The sequence below is a fragment of the Rhyacophila brunnea genome, unplaced genomic scaffold (genome assembly GCF_057557595.1).
Source record: "Rhyacophila brunnea isolate RB1 unplaced genomic scaffold, BYU_Rbru_1.0 scaffold_16, whole genome shotgun sequence".
NCBI classification, from domain to species: Eukaryota; Metazoa; Arthropoda; class Insecta; order Trichoptera; family Rhyacophilidae; genus Rhyacophila; species Rhyacophila brunnea.
Window position 1 is genome coordinate 15,433,275 of NW_028232816.1, and position 21,473 is coordinate 15,454,747.

The 21,473-nt window shown below is 33.4% G+C and overlaps 1 pseudogene; it reads right to left on the bottom strand.

Moving 5' to 3' along the window:
• Positions 1-9,286: 9,286 nt before the first annotated feature.
• Positions 9,287-12,355, bottom strand: LOC147074436 (heat shock protein 68 pseudogene; annotated as a pseudogene).
• Positions 12,356-21,473: the final 9,118 nt, after the last annotated feature.

A 21,473-nucleotide genomic window follows, 5' to 3' on the forward strand; every position in this document is an offset into this window, starting at 1 on the left:
TCATTTTGGTAATGACTTCATATTTAATCAGTACTTACCCGTTAACGTTGCATTATTAAACAATTGATTGTTAAAGTACGTAGCTAATTAATCCTTAGAAGCTAGTTACGTCTCCAATATTACAATATTCAATACAAGAATCTGAACGAAATTTACGATGTATTTTACAACTAAACATGTGTGATTATGATTACATAATCACAATAAATACTTAAATGAGAATTTAAACACAAAATAACACTTTCAACGGTAATTGTTATGTAAAAGATAATAGATGAACAGCCTTCTACAATATTACGTACGACATTAAACATCTGACGTTTACCATAATGTCAAACCGACGATTGCGAGCGGCTCTCCCTTCAAAGCATATGTACTTAAATTCAATATGCACTCCACACTGCCGGTTGAGAAAATATATAATTTCTCGTAGGTACTTTAACTGAAGTAGGTTTGCGCAACAGGTCCATAGTGCTTCGTTCAAAAATCGACCTCCATGAAACTACCAACTATGAAGTTGATTTACTCTACAATGTCACTTTTGCACGTGGATTTTTTTAACCCTTATCTCCCCAAGTTATTCTTGTTTACTAATTATTGTAAATAGTATTTTCTTTATTATTAGTAAGTACTTACCTATTCTGTTTATATTTTTATTTATTTTTAAATAAATACAATAATAATATGAAGTTAAATTTTTTACACCCATGTTTACGAGGTGGAATGCTAGTACCAAACTTTTTGGATCAAATATTTATATTATGATACACAAATGAATTATGTAATATTATGTTTATAAAACTCAATAATGTGAAATGGCAAAAATTTATCTGTCTCCCGATGCTATTGTATTATTACATCATACCAGTGACGAAGGTGTACGGGACGCAGTGAAAATTCGACATAATTAGTCATTGATATACTACTGGATGAACCATATGCTTCTTAAAATGACGCCCGATTTTCAGCGACTCGACCAGTGTTAAAACTTACTGTTTTAATATCAGCGGACTTAACTCGATATAAGCTCACTTAATATTTGTCTCGAAAACGACCTGGCAATAATTATGAGTAAGCCCGATCTAGCTTGCATCTTACGCTAACTAATAGTCAGCGCATGACGACTTGCTCTGTCCGCTCAGACATGAATTTTTGGTAGCTTGCAAGCTTTGGGTTGCAGACACCCTTAGGGTCACTATTCCAAGAACGCAAATTTAGTTTTACAGCCAGGGCAATACTGGTGAAATTCGGGAATCCATGTTAACGGTCTTAACGCATTATACCTACAAGGAAATATTATAAGACGATATTCGTAATATCTTCTTTTGTGGTATATTTTTAAAATGAGACTTGTATGGGAACTCCTCATCTAGTAGTATATCAATGTAATTAGTGCACTCTTAATTTTGTCGTCATACTTATTTATTTTCATTGAACTAAGAAGACTATATATGGTATTGGTTAGTTTTTTTAAATTCAATTACACCCTGCTTAAACCAAACCATAAATAGTAGAGGTGGGCTGTGGAGAAGTGACAAAAATAATGTACATTTTGTCAGTCGTAGTTATTTGTTTTCAGTGAACTAAGAATAAAAATTGCAGATGGTTTTTAAAATATGGTTAAACCCTGCTTATAATAGATAAAATATATTCTTCTATCTATAAAATATCTAAAACTATGCCATTAACTCATACACGGTAGAAGAATATTTTTTATCTAATATCTATTATGATTTGCTTTAGCATTTAATTAAATTTAAAAAACTAACCAATACCACCGGCAAATTGTATTCCTAGTTCAATGAAAACAAATAAGAATGACTGACAAAGTTTAGTATCCACTATTTATCTCGGATATCCAAAACCTACTTCCACCCTTCGCCGCTCCATTATACCATTACTGTGAGTCTATTCTATACACAATGCGGCTATTGACGGCTAAAGTGATAAATATTACCACTTCATCATAATTATGTATTGAGGCCGTTAATTGTTATAATAAGTTAACTGTCGAAACTGTGAAAACTGTCTATCTTGCTATAAAATTTAACACAGCCAAGATAGGGGCTGTTATAGGGCAACATAGCACATTTTGACAATTTAGACGGAACTTATTGTACAATTAACCACCTCAACACACAAATTGTGATAAACTACCGTCGATAGCCGCCTTGTGTATAGAATAGCTTCGCTGGACACCAAATTATACGCCATATGAAATAAAATAAATCCAAATCATTATTTACCATCCTAAAAAAGATTATCACAATAATTAAGTCAATGCAGAGAATCATTTATTCAATTGATTTAAAAAATTAAAGATTTACGAATACCTTTTTTTCTTTTCATTGCAAAATGCAAATCATTCTGTGGTATCACAGAATTTTCATAGATATAATAAGTATCATTTAACTAAGCCATCGTCGACCAAAGCAATAATAAATGTTTAATTTTTTTGTTACAAGTTATTTTCCGGGAGTAGAAAAATGATTTTAAGTTTTTGTAAATATTTTTTTCTATGCTAATGTTATTTATTGTTGATATTTTTATGCAAATTATTAAAAACACTCGATGCCTGTAAATATAAAATTGTGAGTGTTTAAAAACCTATTCAATGTGTAAATAAAAATAATCGATATTATTTTAAGACGGGAAGAATTTTCGCAAACTCATTCACTTTGATGTTTTTGTATAGAGGTTTATTGTTACCTTTATTGTTACTAGTATTTACATGATTTTACGTCTCATTTATTAATAATTGAATATGTTATAGAGTTGACGTAATTTTTTTAAAAAGTTATTACGAGATTGGCTGGTAGATGCAATATTGTGTTGTTGGAATAGGTTTATTAGTGTTTGTATGTGTCAACATTATTCTGTAGTGATTGTTACCGACAAGCAAATAATGTTTTTAACTTTTTTTTTACAATGAAACGCATTCATCTATAATACTTATAATTTTTTAGCAATCTTCTTTTCGGTCGTTGAGCATCCGAGACTTTCCACCCCTCTCGATCCTCTGATTCTCTCAGGGCAAAGTGAAAGCTGCCCAATTAAACTCCTTCACTCGGTAGCTCTTCCTTTGCTTCGCCTTCCTTGAAGGCTACCCAAAACCGCCGGTCTCTTCAGGTTATCTGCCGAACAATATGTCTAAAAAACTGCAAAATGCGCCTCTAACATATTGTCAGTAGGTTATATATAATTAATGCATTTTTAAATTTTAAATTATTACTATTTACAGTAGAAAGTCAAAATTATTAAATTAAATTAACTTTTTTGCTGTTGCAGATACAATTTTCATCCGGTCATTATCAAACAATAATCGTATATAAAAAATATATTTTTAGTATTATGTATGTTACTGAGGTGTTCTAAATTACATTATGTTCCATAACGAAAGCCTCATTATTATAATAGAACCATTTAATCATGAATATGCGCAGATCTGATTTATTCTCCTGCGCAGGATTTAGGCAGGGCTGATGACGTGACTATTGCATCGCCTTCTATCGTTCGGCACTTCTCCGACTATGTCTTGTTTCAAACCAAAATTTTCTTACCTCACAGTAATGTGTTACATTTATAAATCTTATGTATTCATTCAATAAAAAAAAAAGTTTAATTACAAGTTATCATTTGATTTTGTAAAGTATTTTTTTTATTATCCTACAAAACGTTGCTTAATATGTATTTATTATATTATTGTTGTCATTGTTGTTTGATTTGAGGACCTCTAATTATAAAATACCTGCTAAGAATATCGTATAGTATGCAAGTTTCCGACTACCTAGTTGTAATGGAGTTTATTCTGTATTCCGTTACTGGAATCACTTACATATTGACATTCTTACTGTTTAGGAATATCATATTAGCAACTGTGCCTTCCTGTGCTCCCGTGTCTTTTGGAAATATACGGAGTCTTTATACTTAATTTGTATGATTTTCAATATTCGACACTTTTTTGTTTATTCACTATTAAAAATTGTGCTTCCATTCCAATTGTTTTAAGTTACTACCTAGAGCTAGATGAGTTTCCGATGATTTGTTAATAGTGGAATAGATAATAATATGTTTTTTTAAAGGAATTGTTATAGAATTTGTTACATTTGTCGTTTGTGAGATATGTATAAGTATCCAACTCTATTGTTAATTGCTCAAATGTATATGTCCATTAGATTAATAAAGATTCTTCGTGGGAATTGAACATTTTTCTTTCTGTCCACACCCTACTAATGATTTTCTTGTACAGTGAGTTCTCGACTTACTACGAACAAAAAAAATCGTAAAAAATCCATTTTCTTAAGTTTTTACTGGCTGGCGTAAATAAGATGTCGCAATCGATTGCGTCATCTATATTTTTTTTTAAATGTGTATTGGTTGGTTTTTTAAATTCAATTACATCCAGCCTTAAGCAAACCATAATAGTTTTAAAGATAGACTATGGAGAACTGACAAAAATAATGTACTCGTCAAGTCATATTTGTTTTCCTTGAACTAAGAATATAAATTGCAGCTGGTTTTTTAAATTCGATTGAACCTTGCAAAATAAATCAAACTCAATAGATAGAAAATATCTAAAATCATGTATGATTAAAATGGCACAATTCTAGAAAATTTATATATACTTTGAAGAATATTTTTATCCAATATCTATTATGGTTTGTTTTCGGCAGGGTTTAATTGAATTTAAAATACCATCTCCAATATGTATACTTAGTTCAATGAAAATAAATAATTAGTATGACTGACAAAATTTAGTGTGCACTATTTAGGTCAGATCTCCACCCTTCGCCACTGATTGTATACAGGCCCGCCCAAATACCCCGTTTACACGTGCATGGATTTCCTGTTCACAGTACGAAAATGTATAGGTAAACATGTATTATCCTGCAGTTGGCAAGATTGCGTGCATGAATTAAACAAGTTTGGAAGCTTCTGAATTTAATGTGCAAGTAAGATCTGCGCCTGCGCAGTAGAATGATAATGACGAACCTGCCGGTAAAAAAACGAACTACTCATTTTGAGATTAGCCGATTTTCAATACGTCCTGTCAAATAGTACTATAAAATGACAACATCGCGTCTCGCTTAGTCTTGAAGAATGAGATTGGAGAGACAGTCAGCACTTTTAAATGTAAACAGATATTGTCACGATAGTATAAAATAAGCACTATTGCCGACAGTAATTCCATGCACATGTACAGGCGCTATAATGCCGAGTTCTCACATGTAAATTTTTGTTGCACAATATTATATTGATAGTTGAAATGCAAATTAATAGAATGAATGTTTCTACATATCGAGTTAACCAATAATCGTAATCAAAAGTGTAAGTGAATCAGTTGGTTTGTTAAAATTATTTCATTGAGATGGCATACTTGATTCAGAAACTAAAACAATAACGCAACTCGAAACAAGTTTTATGCACCAATGCGAATTGTTATCAATGTTATCAGTGTTATCACTTTGATTGCTGTAAACAACTTATCAAGGCAACCATTTGACTCGAATGATGATTCACGGTTGAATCTACAAATTTTTACAAGGCGTAAGAGACTTGGAAAAAGCCGCTCCCCTTCACCATTCATGAAACCCATGAAAAACAATATAATCAAATTTTAAAAGTTTAATCATCATACTCTCCCAGATATTATAACAATATGACATATTGGTAAATATTCCTACGCCAACAGTATTGTAAAAAATATTATCTAGTTTGAATTTGAAACAAAGATAGCAATGCATCCGGATCGGTATGGGGACAGAATATGGGAAACATTTTATTTTAGTACCTAACTAATATTATAAGAATTACTATGGAATGATCTGGTAAAACAGACGTTTCACGTGTAGTGTATATTATGTTGTATAACTTTGCACTTTTTTGCAGTTTTTACTACACTGATATGCATCTTTGCCTGATTGCCTCGCATAAAATTAGATCAAATGATATTCACTTGTATATATTATACCAGGGGGGGGCAAACTGCGGCCCGCCGGGTATTTCTTTGCGGCCCGCCATCATTAATTGTACTTCTGATTACGAATAACTTTTTTATATATTTTTTAAAAAATATTGACAATAGATTAAAATTTGTTTAGCAATAGTACGCAATCCGTTTTCAAAAGATATTGATAGTGTACCGACAGAGCTACAACTTGAGATTATTGATCTGCAGTGTGACACTGATTTAAGAGAATTGCATCGTCGTGAAGAAATCTCCAAAATTTTCAATCCCTTAATTCAGACAAATTCGACCAACTTAAAGATTATGCAAGAAAAATGTTCGTTATTTTTGGATCAACCTATATATGTGAACAAACATTTTCGATCATGAACCTCAATAAAAATTCTTTACGATCAAATATCTCCGATGCCCATTTACAAGCAGTTTTGAGAATACCAACTACAAAATTAATACCTGAATTTAAAGAAATGTTAAAAAATGTACAACAGTTTCATTCTTCTCATTGATTATTTTGTAACGTTTATTTTTCGTGATAATAAATAGTGTATAACATCTAAAAATGGTATTTTACTTGCGGCCCGCCGCTCATTTTGAATTCTTAAATTTGGCCCTCCATCCAAAAAATTTGCCCCCCCCTGTATTATACAGTACTCTGTCAGTAATCTCTATATATATAAAAATCTCGTGTCACGATGTTTGTGGTCGAACTCCTCCGAAATGGCTCGACCGATTTTTATGAATTTTTTTATGTATATTTATTAGGTATGAGAATAGGTCAACAAGTATATTTCATACCGCTAGGTGATTAGGGTATCTCTATCCAGAAAATTTTTTCTTTTATTTTTTTTTAAATTTATTTTTGTATTTTTTTTAATATTTTGCATCAAAAAATACCTATAACCTCAAATTTTCACCCTCCTACCCCCACCCTCCCATTTTTTAATCGCGATTTTATTATTTTTGTATGAACAAATTTAACCGTCGTTCGTATTTCAAACAGAACGAAATTATTTATGTTGTTGAATGACAGATGGCGCTACGTCCGAGAAGAATTCAAGAGAAGCGTCGCGTCATTTTGACATTTCATTCGGCATATCACAACGCAGTGCGTGCAAAATTTTGTACCATTTATTTTAATTTATCTATTTTTATGTGCGTGTATTACAGTGCATAATGCCATCAAGACGCAAGGGGGGCCATTTGGGCCGTCGAACGAATAAAGCAACAAACATGCAAAATAGTAGAGCAGAAAGAACAGACGAACAAATCCAACAAGATAACAAAAACGTGCGTGTAAGCATGTCGCAATTGCGTGCATCCCAATTACAAGAGGCACGAGCTGAACGAAATCAACAACGACAATTGGAACGGAGCCAAGCGCGCCGGTTCGTAGTTAACACACGCAGAGCAAATGACCGACAACGCCAACAAGTACATCGAACATTTACATCCGTTTCGTTCCTTTGTCTCGCATTCGAGTACGAGCCAGATATTGAATATTCCGCTCATCCGAAAGTGCTGATTGGTGCTATGGACAAAGAATGTCCCCATTGTCATGCGCTCAAATTCAAACATGAGTCAGCCGGGATGTGTTGCGCATCAGGAAAAGTGCAACTACCAGAAATTGAGATACCACCAGAACCATTGAACGGCTTGCTCATCGGCATGGTTCCAGATTCAAACCTGTTCCTGAAGTCCATTCGCACATTCAATTCATGCTTCCAAAAGACTTCGTTCGGAGCAACAGAAATAGTTCACAATACTGCGGCAAATGGTCAACAATTCCATTCTACGTTCAAAATCAAAGGCCAAGTATACCACAAAGTAGGCTCATTGCTGCCAATGCCAAACGAACTACATAAATTTTTACAAATCTACTTCATGGGCGGTGACATCATTCATGTGAATGCACGTTGCGGCTACAATAGCCTCAATTCGCCTAATGCCAGGCGCATCGTCGGCAAACTGGACGCCCTGTTGAATGAGCACAATGAATTATTGAAATTCTTCAAAGCACACATGCACGAATTGCAAAGTGACAATCACGCTATTGTCATCAATCCTGATAAAACACCAGCTGGAGAGCACGTGCGTCGATTCAATGCGCCTGTTGTTGACGACATTGCTGGAATCATGGTTGGCGACCGCATATCGACGCGAGAAATCGTGATTCGAAGAAGGAACAATAATCTGGAGTTCATCGCTGACACACACCGTTCATACGACGCTCTCCAATATCCGCTAATTTTCTGGAAGGGACAAGACGGATTTTGATTAACATTAAACAACGAGATCCTGTCACAGGTAATTCATTCTTTATGAACATCATTACTCATTTTGAATTGAGAAAATGAATGGTTGATGTTTTTTTTGTTTTTATCGGCGGTCATCGTCTACAGCGCTCTATTCCTCTTTCTGTCATATATCCCATCCCCACACACTTACGATACATTCAGTCAGCTAGTATATTATAATATATTATGTAAAAAAATGTTTTTAGAATATATTACATCATTTTCATTCTAGAGCCGGAGTGCTAAGTTATGAAGCGTATACCTACTCTTTCTACATTCCTTTTCATAATAGTTATAATCAATGTTCCGTGTAAGGTGTGCGTGTGTGTGCGCGCACACCTGCCAAGATGTGTCCGCACACATGTTTTCATCCCCCGTACAGTCCTCACACAAAAATATTGTAAAATAAAGTTTCCTTTGCCAGATTTTAATTTTGCTCGAATGCACGAAACCATCTCTCAGACTTCTCGGAAGGCGAAGGTCAAGTGCGACTATCGGGAGCACAAGTGAAATTTTACGTCGAGCGGGATCATTATATCCGTCCCGTTCTATCCCGTGCCAAAGTATACAAAAAGAAGATAAGTATTTTGGTGATCCTGCGATAAATTTAAATTGGATTGGCCCTCTGAAATCGTCGAAATGCCATCTTCAATGCATTGGCATTCGCAAAAAGTAAGAATTGGTGATAAGTATATTTGTTTATTCGGAAACAGATGATTGTGTCTGTGAAAGAAGTGGATTGAATGGAGGTTGTATCTTTTAAAAGGGCATTTAAGTCAAAAAGTACACCGGAATTTGAGAAAAGGTGGACTTTTGAAATTGATCGCTGAGCGTTTAGTATTTAATACATTTATTTTATCAATGAATACTTTTTTCTTTATTTCCATTTTTTATTTACTTAAAAAATTATCGTTGTTAGTGTTATTATTATATAAAATCACTAAAATTAATAAATACCTTAAAAATATAAATGTTAATGAAAAATTGTATGTGTGTTTGTGGGGGGGGGGGGTGTAAATTTAATTTACCGCACAGGGTGGCACCAACCCTGCTCAGATGCGTTGGTGATCTGCACACACAATAGAAAAATTAGAGGGAACGTTGGTTATAATATGACAGTTTTTTTTATTGCTGTTCGGCTGGGAGGATATATGTGATATTTAGGAGGACATTCGATCGCCCTCCTATTTCACATATAATAGGAACATTTATTGTATGTATAATATTATAAACTTTGTGTTTTCTTATGTATATTGAAATATTTTTACAATGCTCAGGGCGAAGACATATAACAGTGCAGTTGCCTCAAAGCAAGTTTTGATTCAAAATGTATTCAATAGGAATTAGGGAGGAAAAAATAAAAGATAATTTTGAAAAATTAAATTTGTTTATTTATATACTCATAGATTTTTTTTTACATCAATGTTTATTAGCATAATTTATATAGATACAGTGACGTCCCGTGTGGGTAGGCAGGTCATGCGTTGCTTAGGGGCAGCATATGAAGGAACGAATATAAATATTACAACTTTTGAGATCAGTGATAGTTTTCCATGAAGCAGGTGATGCGATCGCATCCTTAGAAAGTGCCGACATCTTAGTTATAACAATAATATAAGCATTGAACATACATAATTTTGATAACATTCCTGAGAAAATTTCACCGTTCAGGAAAAAGCCACCAACCCTCAAAAAAGCAGTTTTGAGTTGAGTATGTCACTCGAAGTTATAACCAATAGAAAAAATCTTTTTGAAAAAAGTTAGACACCCGGCGGGAATCGAACCCAAGAGATGCAGGTTCAATTCTTGCGGGGTGGGGTGTCTTACCTTTTTAAAAAAGAGTTTTTCTATTGGTTATAACACATTTTCTCAGAAGTGTTTTCAAAATATGTATGTTCAATACTTAGAATATTACGTTCTTAAATCTTGTGAATTATTCGTTGAATAAAAAAAATAATCAATTAATAGTATAAGCATAAAAAATTCTGGTAACCCATCGAATGTTTATACTGCAATATCCAATGGAGGTTTATCGCAGAAGAACAATTTTCAATGGGGGGCTTCCAAACATGTCAGCACCTCAGACCTTAACATACATAAAATACTTTGTCTGAGAATTCGAGAAATGTTCTAATCTTCGGTAGATGTTTTATCATCATTTTTAAAGATTTTTGTTGGATTTTTCTGTTTAAGATAACCCAAACCGAATAACATATTAAATAGGTAGGCTAAGTAGCTACCTAACAAAGTTGCACACAATTTGAGACTACAACTGGAAACTGACGGCATTCTAAGTCTAGGGACGTCACTGGATAGTTAGATATTTTTCCAAACAGTTACATTGATTACAAATATGAATTAAAATAGATTAGAGATTAAGATATTGCAACCAGTAAAGTTTCCATATATAAATTATAATATAGTAAAGCCTAACAAGATATTATAAATTAATAAGAACATAAAATAAAAAGAAATTGCATACGAAAAATAAAAAAAGAATAATGAAATTTTAACATTTTTATCAAAGGTAACATTTTTATAATATATATTATATACTTATTATTGTTTAATTATTATTGAAATTTATATATGAGTAATCTAAGCTAGAACAGAAAAAGAGAATAGTAAGGAAAGATAAAAGATATACATTTGATATTCGAATAGTATCAAAATTTTGGAGATGGCGTGTTTAAATGAAGCAGGTGAATTATTGAATTGATCAACGGTGGAAAAATAAATTTCATAGTTTAAACAAGAGCGCCAAATAAAGGAGTTTCGTGTAAAATTAATTAGAATCACTATGACTGATATGGTACAAAGCTTGGTTTCGCGTAAATCTTGATGGACAATAAAGACTCTTCCTTTGGAGTATGATAGACAAATAAAATTATTCAATAATACAAAAAAAAGGTAATTTGTTCCTAAGTGGAGCATAGCCATTAACAAAAATATTGTAGATTATTAGAAATTTAAACATTTTGATATACGGTTCGATAGCCATCATAATGACGTAATGTGTTATTATCATTTGTGTTCTTTAACATATGAAGAACCCAAATAAACGCTATTACTAATATAATTACTAAAACAATAGTATAGAGCATAAACTGTCCAGCCGTCTTGTGTAATAGGGACCAATTTGTATCAGGTGTGGGAGGTACATCGTGTGTCATGCGCTTCACTCCACTTAAGATGGCTGCCTGGACTGCTGCACCATATGCCACGACCTCGTCAGGATTGATTGAAACGTTTAGTTTTTTTCCACAGAAATAATTTTGTAACAAGTTTTGTACTTTGGGATTTCTAGTGGAGCCTCCGACGAGCACGATTTCATGGATGGCATTCATGTCAAGTTTGGCATCGTCGAGGGCTTTCTTCACTGGTTCTACCAGACAGTTGTCAAAGTCTGCTCCTCTGTGATAAGTATCACTAGCGGTAGACAGCACCTTGAAGGGGGAACCTTCGTCGATTTTAAGCACGGAAACATCAACTGTGGCAACTCCCAAATTGAATATGAGCACGTTATTCTCACCTTTCAAGTTTTTATCAAATCCGTACGCGAGGGCGGCGGCTATCGGTTCATTGATGATTCGAAGCACGTTAATTCCGGCATTGGCCGCAGCATTTTTCGTTGCTTGACACTGCGACTCGTTGAAATATGCCGGCACTGTTACTACTGCATCTATCACGCTCACTCCCAGATATGCTTCTGCGGTCTGCTTCATCTTCCCCAGCACCATCGAGCTGATTTCCCTGGTGCAAATGTCTTCGTCTCTCCCTTGAACTCCGCTTGCAGTTTTGGTTTGCCATTGTCCGATACCACTTTGAAGGGCCAGTGTTTCATGTCATCTTGGATCTTGGGGTCATCGAACGTGCGACCGATGAGTCTTCTGGCGTTGAAAACTGTGTTTCGGGGATTCATTGCGACCTGATTTTTTGCTGCATCTCCCACCAACCACTCGCTGTCGGTGAAAGCGACATAACAGGGAGTGGTTCTGTTTCCTTGGTCGTTGGCGATGATCTCCACATTTCCATTCTGCAACACTCCCACACATGAGTATGTTGTACCCAGATCTATTCCAATTGCCAGCATTTTGATTGTTGTGAATTTCTACTTTTTATGTCGGGTATACGCCTTACGTATATTATCTATGACGCCTTATACAGGACTAAATCATTCCTTACTTACTTAGGGTATGTGCTTTATATATTTGGGCCACCTAGACGGTTTTTAGCGCCTATCCCCTTCATATGAAGTGCCTATCTGGAGTGAAGCATGATTGTGAGTGAGAGGACCCGGTTTCGGCGGCTTCGCGACCGACCGAGACCAGGTTTGGGATCTGGGTGAAGGAATCTCTAGTAAGTATATTTAAAAAAAAGTATTTCTTCTGAACAAACAACAATAAGGACCACCGCCGCCACAGGCCCCCAACATCTCCCCACCCCACATCTCGCTTCTGTCCGGTTCTGCAGATATCAGCATTCAGTCATGGGGTCTGGCGTTCGTCCAATCCGAATCCAGAGCCGGGGTCATCTTCTTCCGCACCAGATGAGTGCTCCCAGGAAGACTGAGAGAAGGCCAAAAAGCAAAGATCGGCATCCATAATCGCATCTTTATCGTGTGTTACTTCGGGTCTTAGCCCGTTTGCTCATCAAAATTTGAGCCGCAGAGGGGGGGGAAAACTCCGGAGGTGAGCAAGCCCACAACCGGCCAAAAACCCCTCCGCTGTGGTTTTAATCTGTAGGGAGAGAAGAGTTAATAGGTCATCGGGTCATCTTAGGTGGTGATCGGTCTTGGTTGAGTGGCAAGGGATCTGTAATCATAAGGAAAAATACAAGAAGAGAAGAATACGGTGAGTTATTTAGGGGAGGGGGGTATTAGTAGAAGTACCCTCCTTGGTCGGTCAAATTGATAGTGAGCGTGTATGTCGTAATGTAATAAGTCTTTGATTGTCGTGTTGGGATGGTTGTTGATGGAGCTGTAGAATTGCTTCGTGAGCTTGAGGATGTGGGTTTGGAGGGTTTCCAAGTTAAGATCGCTGTGGAGTGTGGTGTTCCTGACGAACCAGGGAGCATTTGTGATTGCTCTGAGAGTTTTGTTCTGTACGATTTGTAGTTTGTTGATAAATTTTAGGCCTGCGAATGCCCGACGGGGCACGCGTAGGTCATGATGGGGCGAACGATAGCTGTGTATAATAGCAAGTTGCTGCGATTGGCGAGTTTGCTCCTATGTCCTATCATGGGTTTGAGCTTGGCTAAGACTATGTCGGCTTGGCGTCTCTTATCGCTAATGTGTTTCGAAAAATTGAGTTCGGTGTCTAACGTTAGACCAAGATATTTGACCGTATTGGTCCAAGGGATTTTAGTCTTATGCATTACCAGGTCTGGAAATTTGCGCTTGCGTTTGGGAGGACGCTTTCTAAAGTTGCGCGTGAAAAATCATTCCATCATATTGCACCTCTTATATAGTAGACCACTATCTAGGTCAGCGGTGGCGTACCGTGGCACTCGAGAGAATTCTGCTGGCCCGCAAATTATTTGTATATAAAATCAATTTTATTCTACATATTATGTTTAATATAATATTATATAGATAAAAAATATTTATTTATTTAATACAATAGGTATGTTGAAAGTTATTCAAATATTATTGCAGCCAGTTATGTTACCTTCAATATTATTTATTACTACATTTGGAAAACCATTATAACAAATTGAAATTAGTATTACATTAGAAACGAAGATAAACATTATTACAACAATAAAAGATTAAAATTACTGTAAAAGAGAGCATTCTGAAAATATCGTACAATAAATTGTATGTGTTTTGGAGAGGTGAAACTTATTGCATGTAAGTATAATAAACAACCAAGGAATACAAAATTACTGGGAACTGGCTTTTTACCGGTGTATGTCATTTTGAGATGGAATATTTGCGTGTAATATTAATAGTTAAACAACGCATTTATATAGATTTTCACCAGTATGTATAATTTTATGTGTTGCGAGGATTTAAATGACCATAATTATATGTAAGTATTTCATTTATTTTGTATTGAGAGTTTGGTTTTATGTTTATTTACATATTTAAGTAAGTATATATCGGAGTAATGAACATCAACGGGTTTTCATCAATTTGTGATTTAAGTGATGGTACATGTTGCTTGTAAAATGTAAAATCGCTTTCATACCTATTTAATTTTCAAAAAGTATATTTCATTTTTGACAGACTTTATTGGGGTAAGGGAGGGGATAACTGGTGAAGCATGCATTACTATAAATGTATAATAATCAATCAGTAATACCAATAAATATAATGATGTTGCTTATTTATAACTTCTATAAAAATAATAGCCGTTGGCACGCCACCGAATGCCACACATGTTTTGTTGGATTTTTATCACGCCGTGGGTCCCAGGTTCGAATCCTGGGTCTGGCAAATACACATATTGTTTTTTTCAATTTGTGTGTGAGTCAGGTTGGGACCTAATAGTCAGGACCTAATAGGTTGAGCAAGTGGCTGACATCCATTTCTCGTAAAAAAACAAAATCTGTTAATACAAACCTCTACTCCGTGGAGGCCCATATGATCCGATTATGATCGGATATGGTCGGAAAAAAAATAATAAAAGGTTTGCCATCGCCGATCTAGGACACTCTAGAATATTCGAGATCAATGGTTCTTATCTTTTTCAAATTCACAGAACAGTATCGATTATAAGAAAAAAATGCATAATAAAAAAATGCATGAACATAAATTATATTAATAAATATAGAAATACTCTAGAATATTCGAGATCAATGGTTCTTATCTTTTTCAAATTCACAGAACACTATCGATTATAAGAAAAAAATGCATAATACCATAATTACCAATATTATGCACAATAAAAAAATGCATGAACATTATATTAATAAATATAAAATCAAAAAAAATGTTATAATTATAAAAACAGTACCTAACTAAAATAATTGTTTTATAAACAAACTAATTTTAAAAAACCGTTTTTCAAATTTTAGACTATTACTATATATTACATAAGTACCTACTGACATTGTAATAATATCTTACTTACGTAAAACCGAGAAAAAATTGCAAATTTCAGTAATATCAGGGCTTGTAGGAGTAGGTAATAATATTATTGTGATCTACCTAGTAATAGCACTACCCTCATTTATTCGCCTATAAGTCTTTAGCGTTTTTAACTCTTATTATAATATATAAACACGTAAATAAACAGATGGAGTGTTTATACATAAAATACTAATAATACCAAATAAAAAAAAGTGAAAATATGACAGAAGTTAAAGAAAAGTTGAAACAATTATATCATTGTCATCAAAATTTATAACATATTTTACCTTTTAAGTGATATAACATTGTGAATGTAAATCATAATGGAGCACGGAGGCATAAAATCGTCTTAAAGTTCATTGTATGTAAATAATTAAGTAACATATAGGTATATTTTAACATACTTAATCAAAAACAGTTTTCGGAATTTATTACATACAAATTAAATTGTAAATAATATAGAACAAATGGAAATTTCGCGAAATGTCAAACTATTTTTTTTAAATGATGCTATCGATCTGAAACCTTCGCCAATAGTTCCTCATGGTTGATTTCCACATAAAAATACGTGTGTCGTCGATCTCGTTTCCGAGATATATTGAGTTTAAATACCAAATTTTCACGTTATCAATTGACAATAATTTCCTTTGAGCGGTACCTAGGTAAGTATATGTTTCATGTGTTGGTCTACATACGCAATATTAATAATTGTTATGCAATAGTTACTTACACAAATAATTGTACCTAATAATGATACTTTAATGATATTTACGTTTGCTATTTTTGATAAATTCAGAATCAAATAGAAATGTCACAACTTTATATAAAATTAAACCGACTCAAAGAAACCGCTCTCGTATTTATTGATAACGTCGTGTCGGCTTATAATGTCATGGGTCCCGGATTCGGTAAATTCACGTATTTGTCAATATGTTTTTGGACCATTGGACCCAGAGTATAATTAATAGGTTGAGCAAGTGGCTAACATCCATTTCTCGTAAAAAATATCTAATAATACAACCACTGTGGAGGTCCATATGATCATCAGGATCGTGAAACATGGTGATGTAATATTATAATGATGAATGACGAATCATTGTTTTGGATTTATATCGTCGTAGGTAATCTTGATTGAACTTATTCTGAAATCGTACCAAGTATGTACCTACCTACCTATCTATCGATTCAATCAGTGTGTACCATGGCCCCCACAAAGGGGGGGGCTGACAGGGCTCTAGCATGGGGGCCCGGGCTCAGAAAGGGTCCGGCGTGTCGAATCGACCAGATACACGAATTCTCTCTAACAGTATAAAAAAGACGCCTGCGGCGCAATTTTCCGTCATTAATATATATATATATATTTAATTATGTGGTTCAAATGTATTAAAAAATAAAAAAAACACTAAATATATAAACCTAAACATATATTTTCAAAAATAATTTTGAAAAAAGAAAGATCATTTTTCATAACATTCCCTAGTGATTGTTTTCCATTTCACAAAATAGTCGACGACAATAATTATTATTCCTTGCGCAACATTTTAAATTATTGTGCAATAAGGGCGCGGTGTCAGTGCTGCCAACCGTACTATAACAATATTAATTATGCTATAGTTTTTTTGTCCGCGGTCTAAGTACTATAATTATTATTATAGTACGCTAAAAATGCTATAATTTCAAAATAAACCATAAAATTGGCGAACAAGAAAAAAAAATATTTCGTATGTTGAATATTGAATGAATTAAAGAAATCCCGGGAGAAAAATTGTAAGCAGGGCTCGAAATGTACCGAAACGCACCGGAGCGCCGTTCCGGTTCATAAATTCCTCAAAATTATCGTTTCATCTCGTGTAAATATTAATTTCACCGTCTGAGCGAGATATGTCATATAATAAAAAAAATCTAACACTTTCATTTTTTAAATACGAACCTATACAATTAGAAAAAAATTTAATATTTTCGTAAAATTATCGTGCGCTCCGGTTCGTAAAATTTTCCATTTCGAGCGCTGATATAGTAGGTACTAATTAATGATAATTTTATATTATTCTATAAGAATCGCGCTTAGCAACCTGAGTTTCACCTTCCGTCATGTTTTATCTTATATAAATGAAAATGACACACCATTGGTAATTTAATTACAAATAATGCTATGTTTACGTTGTTTGGATGACTTGAAACTTTTATTAGATGTAGGTACGGCCTTATGCCCCTTATAGTGGACAAGGTTCAAAATAAATCTTTGAGAATCCTTTAAAGCTGTGTGGATAGTGGATACTATCCATGGTTTTATCCGATTGATTTCTCAAGACGTATGCTTACATACTGTATTCCGAAAGTTAAAATAGAACTAGGTATTTAGGCTACGTACTTTTTCCAACTTATATCTACCCAGTACAAATGAGAACTCTGCCATTATTAGTACTTAGTATTGGTTTTATTATATATTATTTTATAACTTTCTTGATAATCTAAGTTGTTTGTTCTGCCAAGGTGCAATAATTGCTAATGATAATTGGGCAGGAAATAACTATGTTCAACCAAATCGTTTCGGATAATCGTATATTCCACCTGCGTGAGAACGAGTTTATGTGAAGTTGTTTTATAAATTCTTGGTATAGGTAGGCACTTACTGTTTTTTCTAATACTATTTCTTTATTTTTTAAACACTATTTTAATACTATTTCTTTTATGTTTGATATTCTGTGCTCGTATTTAAATGGAATTTGTAAAATTTTCTATAAGTACGTAAATAAATTTTTAATTTGAATCTATAAGGTACTTATGTGGATATGTTGTTTGTTATGACTAATTAATTACAAACTTATCTATCCCAAATGAGACAGTAATATAAGTTATAATCAGTGACGAGTGGTGGTAAAGGTATCATGCACTGGTTATAGTGGTAGATAAAGTAAGAATAAAGAATAATACAATTTTTGACGGTATACTTTGTTAAAAAAAGATTATTTCGCCTGCGGCGCTGACAATCCTTACCAACCTGCCCAATATAGATCCACGTAAGAAGTTTAAAGTTTATTGTTGCATTTTTATATCAAAAGTACGTACGTACGTAAAGAAAGGATTAGCATAAGTACTTAGTTTCGGAAAATTATACAGAGTTCCTGTTCGTGAAATTTTCCATTTCGAGCACTGATATAATGTGTGTTTCAATTTCGTAGAATACTCACACATTCAAAATAATGCTTCAAAATGTAGTGTATTTGGGTAAATCCTATCTGAATACTATTTAATTATCTATTCTGTGGTTCACATATAACTATAAAATAGGACATTTTTTTTAAGTTGTCTAACTTATGATTTATCATTGTTTTGGATATCAAAATGTATATGTAGATAGTAATTGAACTGGTCATTTCGAAAACCCCATAACTAACAGAAATCAAATTTTTCAGGAGATTTAAAAAACCTTGTATTTTTTTTGTTTAGTGACGTACGTTAAAAAACTCATCGAAAGCTGTAGAATAATATATGGAGCATTTGAGTTCTAAATTAAATATGAAATTTTATCTAATTTAACGGCAAAATCTGTTTTAATTTCTTGTAATTGTGTTGTTTTCGAAATGAACATGTGGAATACCGTTATAATTGATAATTAATAATTATTTTCAATTTAAAAATAAAATATTTGATACAGATTATGCAAATTTAGTATTTTAGATAATAAGTTTATCAAAAAATCAATCAATCGTCATTTTCAGTTTCTATGGTTTGCCACTGGAAAATTGTTTCATAAAAAAGGATATATTTTTCAGGAATATACTGCCGAAGTTTTTTTAAGTCATTTAATTTTTGTTGTACTTGATCTTTCTATGAGAGAAGAAGACTCATATGGAGTATTGATCCTATCTTGACGCCGGATTAAGCGTTTTGCAGTACCGAAATCCCTATCATAGGGAAGAAATGAGTGACCCCGCATTGGTACAATATGAACAATACTTTGAAATCTTTTGTGTCAGTCAAAGTAAGAAAAAATCAAAACCACAGTCTGAAAAAATGTACAGTTCTGTAATTTGCTAGAGTACAAATCGATCAATGTAGTCCATCAAAAATGTGCACACTTCATTGGGTCCTTTTTTGCTAGTCCTTCGTGGTAGCAATACAATCCTGCCTTATTTGACTTAAGGTTGTGTATAAAAAAAGAGTTTACCCATAGCTGGCGATAATCAAAAAAATTAGCACAGGAATATTCGGAAGTGAAAGATTTTGCATAATATGCATCGACTATATTATTATAGTCGGTGTACGATAGCTAAGGATAATCCGTGCGAAAACAACATAACTACTGCATTTATGTTATTTTCGAACTGACTTGAAATTTTGACTTGAAATAAAATCGTGTTGCATATTCACAATTTAGTTGTTTTCGAAGAGAATGATAGGTCTACCCTCAATAAACAATAATCCGCAATAAAAGCATTTTGCCATTTTGTATCAATTATGGGGTTTTAGAAATGACCAATTCAATTAATCTTGATTTGATTTGATCATAATCGGTATTATCGATTCAAACATTCTTATTATAAAATCTTTGAATTTACTGATCTCTTAGTCCCTCTGGCCTATAAATAGGCAGTGACGGCCCTAGGTATAGTGCCACCCCTATGCAGTCTCAAGCAGTGTAACCCAACTTTTTGTCTTAATGCTGATGTAAATTATTTCCCTACTATTTTTTATTATTTTAATGGACGCATGCAAAGAAAATCTTATCTATATAACATATCTACTAAAATTTAAAGTAAATGGTAGGCGTAAGCGCCACAGGCAAAAAATTCTCGTCTTTGCAGAATTTATTCTAAAAGGTTGTATTATTCATATAATAGTATTCCTTCCTTAATTTGCCGCCCTCTAAGATGTTCCGCCTCTAAGCAAAGCATGGCCTGCCTGCCCCGTCACTACAATATTATAATATGAATATTTTAAGTTTGTGTTTATTTTAGTTAACTTACCAAGGTATATAAGGTTACATAAGGTTATATAAGGTACTCAATTTTTATAAGTTGTAAAAAGTGCATGTTTTCATAAATTAGTGACTGGTATAACCTACTATAACCTAATAGTTATTATTCCTTTAAAATAAATATTTTTGGCCTTGTCTTGATGAAAGATATAAAATATAATATAAAGTTACAATATCCAGGTTATACATTTGATTTTTAAAGATTACGGAACACTTTATTAATCTGTTCTGTGACCTAGGTCCTAGATCATACTATTATTTGGATTTGGAAAAATTAGACAAAACTCTTTACACAATCACTGCTGACCTTTTAATTACCACATTTAAATAACACGTTAATTATATCTAATGACAAAGTAGGTACTCCAAACGCTAATAACATGTTCAATCGAAATTATTTTCTCCCAAATTAAGTAGGAAGGTAATGACTTGAGTAGTGAGTATTGGCTGTTTCCATGGTGAACGTTGTAGGTATAATAAATTTTGTTTAGGTATTTTAATTGTGTTGTAGAAGTATGGAGTGACGTCCCGTGGGGGTAGGCAGATTGAGCGTCGCTTGGGGACGGCGTTATTCGAAGGGCGGCAAATCGAGGAGAATCATTTGATGTTGTAAAGAAATAGTTTACATATAATAGAAATTTGTTTACATGTTGTACATTAATAGCATAGGCAAAATGATGTGAAAATAATGTGTATTGCTAAATGGCACAAACCAAATGTGTCAGAAATATCCACCAAATAGAACCTCAGACTTCTCGTGATTTGGCTAAGTGTCTAACATAATTACCTATATTTTAATATTTATTTGCTTTTTATAATATGTATAAATTTAATTTTGTATGTATTAGTGGTAGGTATATATTTTGTTAGTAATGTATCCATACAACACATTTCTTAGATATTGGAGTCATGAAAGGATGATAAAAAACACTGTATAAAAAATGGGCGGCATTATGTCTAAGGACGTCACTGGAAGTAGGTTATAATGTTTATATGCATAGCGAAAATAAAGTAAAGAAAAGACAAGTTTCGAAACTTAAAGTTATATATTTACGAAATAAATAATACCTATTTACAATGAAGCACAAAATTACATCTATCTTTAAAACTATAAATTATACAAACGATTATTTACAAGAAACAGTCTTTTTACTT